This window comes from Mus pahari, chromosome 13 (genome assembly GCF_900095145.1).
Source record: "Mus pahari chromosome 13, PAHARI_EIJ_v1.1, whole genome shotgun sequence".
Classification (NCBI taxonomy): Eukaryota; Metazoa; Chordata; class Mammalia; order Rodentia; family Muridae; genus Mus; species Mus pahari.
In genome coordinates, this window is record NC_034602.1 from 53,678,615 (window position 1) to 53,687,580 (window position 8,966).

General features: G+C 39.6%; 1 non-coding gene across 1 annotated transcript; it reads right to left on the reverse strand.

Annotated features, from left to right (window-relative positions):
- Positions 1–668: 668 nt before the first annotated feature.
- Positions 669–800, reverse strand: LOC115065281. Its single transcript, XR_003845072.1, has one exon. It is a non-coding gene; the product is annotated as a small nucleolar RNA SNORA17 (small nucleolar RNA).
- Positions 801–8,966: the final 8,166 nt, after the last annotated feature.

Here is an 8,966-nt window from a genome sequence, read left to right on the forward strand (position 1 = left end):
GAGTGGGGCCAGTTCTGTACAGCCCTCAGACATCAACCTGTCCCCAGTAGACAGTCCAGACCAGGGACATCCTCTTGGCCTTTGATTGTAACAGACCACTGATGCTGCTAGGCCAAGGAGTCAGAAGTAGCAAGCCCCATGGCAGCACAGGACAGCACAGGCCTCCACCATGGTCCTGGATGGTATCACCGGCTGGCTACTCACATCAGGCTGTTCCTTGGGTCTCCAGCTCTCCCTCTCTTTGTTGTGCCTATCCTTCTGTTTCTCCTCCTCTTCCATTTCTCCACCACTTACCTGCTCCTCTTAGTGGCCCCGGGATCTCTAAGTGTCTGAGGTTATCTCAGGAGTGGTTTCAGTAGTGCTTTGACCTGTGCATATACTATAACACTGGAAATGGATAGTGACCATTCTCTCCAGTCCCGTATGGTGTCAGACTGGTGGTCATCTCAGGCTAACTTCCTGTCCAGGTCCCATAGTGCTGGTTGCCTCAGGCTTGCTCCCTGCTCAAGTGACCCTTCGGAATGGTTGTCTGGTTCATTCCAGCCTGGCCCAGGGCAAGCAGTCCCAGTCAGTTGTCTTCTAGTCATTGGGTTACTCCCATACTGGGAGCCTGTTCATGCCTGCCTGGTGACAGATTGGTGGTTGTCTCAGTCTGGCTTTTGTCAGGGAATGTTAGACTTCGAATTACTCAGATGTTCATAGGTCAGATCATTGCATGTAAACAAATCCTCTCTCCGCTCTGCCAGCCACTGATGTATTTGTGATACAGCAGCCATACCTAGAATGCTTCTAGGGGCAGGGGAAATATTATTCTAACGACTCCAATCTGTCTTTGACCTGGTAGATCATAACTCTTTGTATTTTCATGCTGCCACACAGATGTAACATTCAGACATCCATGCTGGAAAAGGAGAACTGTAGAAAGCTTTGCTTTAGGAGGACAAAGATGTTAACAGAAAAAGTGAAAACCCAAGAGACTGTAGGTGACGTGGGAAGTGGCTAGTGAGCCACTGCTGAGAGCAAGCTGTGATGGTCACTTCTGGTGGATACTGGTGACAGCACTCTGGAAGGGTAAACTTCACAGACATTGAAAGGTAAAGGTTTCATTTTAAGAGATTCACATACAATAAATATTTCTTCTCATACTAGCTATGATATTTTAGTAGAAATAAACTTAGAGATGAACTTTATCTTTTTTTATCATTATGATCAGACCACAGTTAAAATGTTGACCTAGATAATCCTATATATGAAGTATACATTCATTTATATTTGCTTGAAAATCATATTACTTTAATACAGGATTTAATACAGGATTTTCCTTTTGAAAGTTCTAGGGCTGTTTTTTTTTTTTTCTATAGAAATGGCTTTAAGCTGTGAACTGTGTTCTCAAAGGCTGTCATTCTCAGCCTCATGAGTTTGCAGCCAAGAACAGGGCACACATTCCCTAATTGCACTGGATCACAATAGAGCTGAAAGGTACCCACCTCAAAGTATGCATATATGTGTGTATATATGTATATATATTATTGCTCTTTCACTGGGTAATTATATTTATGGAACTTTTATTTATAAAATTTTATTTCAAAAGGATATAGTGTCAGAGATCACCTGTTTATCATGTCTCATGATTACAGTATTTTTTGTGCTTACCATAATCTTGCATTGTTTTGCTTAGCATGGCCCTGGAAGCAATATCCTTAGTATATATGCATATATAATATATGTACACATTATATATGTGTGCATATATGCATACTGTATGTAATCATATATGTGTATATATATAAAGAGATATAGATAGATATGGATGTAGATATAAATATAGATATAGATATAGATATAGATGTATATAATGTGAGTATGTTTGTGTGCATATACATGCCATATAGTCTATGTATGCAATAGAAAAGTAATTGCCACCCTCTAGATCTGTGTAACTATACTATATGATGCTAGTGTTTCAAGGATATTACCTAACAATACATTTCTCTGAACAAATCCCTGCAGTTAAGCAATACATGCCTATAATTTGATAGGATGGGAGACATTTTTCAGGGCTTGAATACATAAATTTACTCCTTGGAAGGCATTGCCTAGTGCTGGCAATAATTATAGTCATCGTATTTGAGCTTTAATGACTGAAAACATCCCAGCATGGAGTTCCCAGCTGTTGTCTCTTTCTCTTTCATTCTTATTATTTTATCAAATTAGACCAAGAGAGAAAGTTAAAGGTCATATCTGATTGGCAGTAATGGAGTATGGTAAGCCATTCTCCATTAAGTGTAAATCAATTTAGGGTGCCCTAACAGTATAACCATAGACTTGGTGTACTACAAACAGAAGGTTTGGGGGGTTTATTGTTTGTTTGTTTTGTTTTGTTTCTTTGTTTTTGTCTTTTTGTAGTTTTGTGGGGTAAGAAATTCAGTATCATGGCACTGACAAATTGTGTGTCTGATGAAAGTCTATTTCACAGTTCATAGATGGAGCTTTCTTGCTGTGTGGGAAAGGCAAAGGAGCTCTCACAAGACTATTTTAAAGGATACATCTCATTCATAAAGACTCTGTTCTCAGGGAGCAGTCATCTTCCAAGTGTTTCATGTGTAATACAATTAATTACTTCAGCTATGTTTGAGTGAAGAACATATTCCGGTATAACAGTAGAGGCATTCCAGGTTTTTTGCTGCTTTGTTCACAGAGTTCTCATGTCAGTGTATACTAGTAAATTAAGTCATTATCGATTCTCTCTTAGTGCCATTGATCCAGAGGTAAACGCTGCTTAACTGTAATGTATGCAAGCACCATTATTCTCCTTCAGCCCTCTGGTACCACTGAAATCTAGAGAAAATCTCCAGCACTAGCATTCAGAAAGGCTGGAGTTAGAGCCTACTCACTGCCATTTATTGTTATCGGGTTTTTAACCTGTGAGCAGAAGTAAAAATAACTATAGGAGAGTGTCTTAGTCAGGGTTCGTATTCCTGCACAAACATCATGACCAAGAAGCAAGTTGGGGAGGAGAAGGTTTATTAGGCTTACATTTCCATACTGCTGTTCATCACCAAGGTAGTCAGGACTGGAACTCAAGCAGGGCAGGAAGCAGGAGCTGATGCAGAAGCCATGGAGGGATGTTCTTTACAGGCTTGCCTCTGCTGGCTTGCTCAGCCTGCTCTCTTATAGAACCCAAGACTACCAGCCCAGAGATGGCACCATCCCCAAGGGGACCTCCCAACTTGATCACTAATTGAGAAAATGCCTTACAGCTGGATCTCGTGGAGGCATTTCCCCAACCGAAGCTCCTTTCTCTGTGATAACTCCAGCTGTGTCAAGTTGACACAAAACTACCCAGTACAGAGCGTCAACAGCATCACAGCTTAGGTGTTCCAGGGAGTGAACACACTCTTCTCTCTTCAGTGTTTCCTTACAACTAGTACTGTGCTTCCTGTGGAGTCAGCACTTTGTGAGCATATATTGACAGGGCTTCATTTGTTTATTTGGATGGTTTTTGAGATTGTAGTTTATTTATAGTATTTTCTCTTCACTTTCCAATCTCAAAATCCTCCCATGTATTCCTCTCCACTCTCCTTCAAATTCAAGCCTTTTCTTGGCTTCAATTGTTATTTCATGGATATATGCTTTTATATATATATATATAAATTCGTAAATATATCCTCACTAACATGACAACATGACTAGCCAAATGTCATGGATGGCAAGGATAACACCAGCAGACATGTCAAACTGGGTGGAGAAAAGCCCATGAGGCCTTAAACTGACTCAAAGAATTACAGAAAGTGAGTAAACCTGGGATCAGGAGAGGGGTCCTCCCCAGGGAAGAACACATACATTGCTTATTAACAGTACTCTACTGTATTGAACTGCACTCTACTATGCAAAAGTAAGATCTAATTAAACTATATTTCATGTTATCCTTACTCCATGTTAATGTTCTCTCTCTCTCTCTCTCTCTCTCTCTCTCTCTCTCTCTCTCTCTCTCTTTCTCTTTCTTTCTCTTTCTCTCTTTCCTCTTTCTCTCTATCCTTTTCTGTTTTCAAGATTCTTTAAATCCATGCCAATGACTGTCTTACAGAAATGTCAGATTAACTGCTTAAAATTACCTAAGAAACTTTCAAAAGTGCAAATTACATGAAATGGCCCACTGTAGTGAAATGAACAAACACATCATTATTTCTTCATATTGAATGGACTGATGATACAGAGAGAAATCTGTATAGATACAGATACAGTCATAACACAGAATCTCCACTCACACTAACAATGAAAGAATAATAGTTAAATTTCATATAAGCATGTACTGTGTCTTAGTGCTGTTTCTCTCATTCACCCAGGACCCGTAAAGATAGTCAAGTTTGCCAGCCCTCTGCAGGAAACATCTAAAGATTTTCATGTAACAAACTTTGGAATAAAAGGAAGAGATGTATCTTATCTTACAGAAAACATTTGAAATGAAATTTCCTCACTATTATTTCTCTTCCATATTGTTATTAACTCAATATTCATCACAGTGTAAACAGGCATATTAGAACCAGTAGCAGTGGCAACATTTTGAAAAATGTAAACCTTTCAGACATTTGTCCTCCCTTTCTCTGAGACAATTGTTTTTGTTTTGTTTTGTTTTGTTTTTAAGATAGTCTGCCTTGGACTTCCAATAGAAGGAGGAAAACATCAACAACCCACAAAACTCCCAATCAAAAACTTGTCCTGCCTACAAGATGTGCCGGGTTAAAGATGGAGCAGAGACTGACAGACTGGCTGACCAATGACTGGCTCAACTTGAGACCCATCCCATGGGAAAGAGCCAACTCCTGACACTATTATTGATACTCTGCTATACTTGCAGATAGGAGCTTAATATAACTATCATCTGAGAGACATTATGCAGCATCAGATGGAAACAGAGGCAGAAACCCATGGCCAAACATCAGGCAGAGCTCCAGAACTTTTGTGGAAGAGTGAGGGATAAAATTGAGCAAGCCAGACAGGTCAAGGATACCACAAGAAGACCTACAAAGTCAACTAACCTGGGCCCATGGCAGCTCACAGAGACAGAACCACCAAACAAAGAGCATTCAGGGGCTGGATCTCGGCCCATACATATTTGTAGCAGATATGAAACTGGGTCTTCATGCAGGTACCCTAATAATTGGAGCAGGAACTGCCTATGACTCTGTTGCCTACCACTGAAACCGACTGTAAAATTGAGTCACAGTAGATGAGATCCTTAGTCCTGCTGGTATTAGATGTCCCAGGGTGGTACCCAAGCGGTCTTTCCCTTCTCTGAGGAGAAGAGGAAATAAATGGGGGAAAATTTTTTAAGGATGGGACTGAGAGAAGAGGAGAGAGGGGGGTGTGATTGGGATTCAATGTAAATAAAAATTATGGAGAGAGAGAGAGAGAGAGAGAGAGAGAGAGAGAGAGAGAGATCTTACCTTGATGCTGATCAAGCCTCCAAACTTTGTTCTCCACTGAAATATCAGAATCTGTTTCCTAACAATGTAACTTCATAAATTAGTTTCTTATTAGATAAAAAGAAATGTATTAATTCAGTGCGATAACAAATGCTACATTTCTGATAACAAGGCGTCAAATAATAGTCATTATATATATCCTATGACACTATGTGATGAAACTACTCAGTAAAAAAAAAAAAAAAAAAAAAGACAAGAGGGATAGGCACATAGCTCAGTTAGTTGAGTGCTGACTGTGCAAACATAAGGACCAGAGTTCAGATCTACAACACACATCCTAAATAATTCTTAAGTCGAGCATTGTCTTAAATATCTGTAACTCCTTGTAGAAGGGGGAAGATGGACAGTTACATGCAGCTTGCTGACTATCCAGGCTAGGCAATTGGTGAGGATCATTCAGTAGAAATGCCTGACTCAAAAGACAAGGTGGAAATTGACAACAGGATCTTCATGACTCCTAGCAACAGCAGGGTATCTGAGAGGAGTTTAGTATTGATGTCTTAAAGCAGACAAAGTGACTCATGGCAATGCAGATTTGCAAGTAAAGCTCTTTGGGCAAAAGGGTATGCTATGCAACACACTGTATCAACCTCCAGCCCCCACATACACACAAACACATATACATTTCTACGTGCATACAAATGAGTACATATGCAACACACACAGAAGCTCACACAATCCCCTCCCCACCCCACCCCATCCCCACTCCACACAGAAGTAAACACAGTTCTTTTTTGCATGGACTTTCATTTGAAAAGCATAGCCAATTTCTAATTCAAATAGTTAAGTAAATAACTTCTATTGTTAAGAAAGGAAAAACAAGAGTATATATTTTCTCTAACCTTCCTTTTTGACACCATGGCACTTTTGTAAAACGTTCTTCTTATCAAAGGTGTGGGTTCCAGTTTGCATCTCTTTTCTCTCTAGAATCATTATACCGCATCAAGTTTATAAATGCCCTTCTTTCTTTCAATAAAATTATCTCTTGTATATAAATTTGAGTACATTCTTGGTTTTACAACAGAATAGTTCATAGGTAACTCAGGAAGATACACTTGATAGACTAATATAAATATTGTACTGTATTCCAAAAATAATCAAAAGTGTTATAGAGTATATTTTCAGCATTAGAAAGGGAACTTAGAAACTTGTACATTCTGGGACAAGTACTGTATGTCTGAGTGACAATTCCAGCCCAGGGACATAAATTTACTACATATCTGAAATTATTATTCCTTGAAATAAGATTTTGAAATGCTATTTCTAGATGCTATAATTCTAAGGAAATGATCCAAAAAGGCACTTCTGCATGTTTATTCACATAAAAGTACACATGGCATGAGGTGGAATCTGGTACACTGGCATGTTCAAGCTATAAAACTTAAATCTCACTGTCTAAACCAGATCTTTCTAGGTATGCTCAAATATAAAACACAGTGACACCTCATAAACTTTTCAATTAATTATCATGTGCTCATAAAAAGCCATCTTTTTTCATTATACAATACGACCTAAAGTCTCGGTTACTGTTCTGACATAACTGAGGTTCAATAGGTCCCAAAAGCCCAACGAAGAGTTCTCTTATGGACAGAAAAGAGTCCTTCCTGAAAGCTGACCCTACTTCTCCCTATGTTGGACAGAGAGTCAAGCTGATCTTGTGAGCATGGAAGAGAGGTCCCTGCCCAGTCACCTGAGCAGCAAGGGAGATTTGGCCCTAGTGATGTGGATGAGGAAGAACTGGCAGGTCTGACCAACTCAGCTACCATGCAGACTAAGGGCTTTTAGCTGGGCCACCCCAACATTTACCAAACATCTATGAGCTGCTAGAGCACATGAAGGGACTGGTCCTGCTGACTAAAGTTGCAGGGTCTCCATGACTCACAGCAGGGGATCTTGAGAGGAGTTTAGTATTGATGTCTTGAAGCAGACCAAGTGACTCATTGCAATGCACATTTGTAAGTAAAACTCTTTGGGCAAAAGGGTATGCTGTGCAACACATTGTGACACACAGCAGCTTCCTTATCAAGATTTATATTTTTACTTTTAGGGGGTAGATTATAATGGTGAAGACTGGATCTGGAAGGTTGTAGAAATGAATGTGATTGGAGTGTATAAAGTGAAACTCAAACGGAGTCAGTTAAAAGATTAATTCAAGCCATTTTCAACTCAGCAGGTTTCACTTCCTTGCCAGACAAGATGTTATGCAAATACAACAGCATCCACCTGAAGGAATATGGTCCAACACCTTATTCTTCTGACTCTGGAACTTGCTGACACAGGAGTTATTTCTTCCAATCCTATACAGTGTAGGGTGTCTTCCTCAAAGGACTGTGAGTATAGGTCACTGGTAAACTGCCATGGGACCCATTCATCTGGTGCCATGTGTTAATTGCCAACCGATGTTTTGAATAGGGTGGGGAATTCTTTCACTAAACAAGATAAACAAAAGAGGAAGAAAACACCAGCTGGGAACACTCACACAAAACTGTCATAGACTTAGTCTAAATGTAAAGCATAGAACTCAAGTCTGACAAGTCCCCTGCTGCCTTTTGCCTGATACACATGAATGTGGCTGCTGAAGAGCACATGCAGAGTGAATGCTTGCCTCAGGAGTAATGCCTTGCTGATCAATTTCATCCTGGCTTTGCAGTAGTCCTCCACATCGGTGACCAAAACAATCACAGCTGCTTACCCATAGTCACTTTTTCTTCCTTTGCCTTTTGGGACCTATCAAGGCTGTGCATATTCTTAAGAGGCCTTCGTTCCAGAAATGCTCTGCTATCTGTGCCAAAAGCAATCACCTTAAAAAGAAAAATCCAAAACTTGGTACTTATTAGGAGTCTGGATTTTCTATCCTCAAGGTCATTTAATTTCATGGCTTAATTATTTTCCTTCCTTCCTTCCACCTAACTCAGACTGATGGTATGCTGAAGGTAAATTATTGGTTCCCCCCTCTGCAGAATGCCCTGAGCTCCCTGTGAAAATGTTTTAACTCTTTTACAGTTACCAACTCCAAATTTCAGTAAACAAACATTTGCTAGACTGTCCCACTTTTAAACAAACTCTAATTCCAGGAGGACCCAGCTAAACGAATTTGCATAGCCAAATGTGTGACTCCTCTCACTACTACACAGAGCATATGGGAGGTTACTCAACTAAAGCACCAAAAGAAATAGTCATGGATCCATTCTGTTACAGATGGAGAAACAAAGGTAGTATGGTCTGCTGATTAAAGTGTCTATAGCCAAGATCAGATAGCCCAATAGGAGGAGGATGTCAGACACTGATGTAATTTAATTTTTCAAGTGGCCCCAATTTCGAAAAGAAAAACAAAAAAGGCATGTGTAGTGTTAATATTCTCTGTTGCTTAACCAAGTTTATACCAAAGCTTATTGTTTCATATTTCGTCAATATTTAAATATCCCTTATTTATACTGTGTTCAAAATTTAGTTTATATGTATGACTCTTTGTTGTTGTTG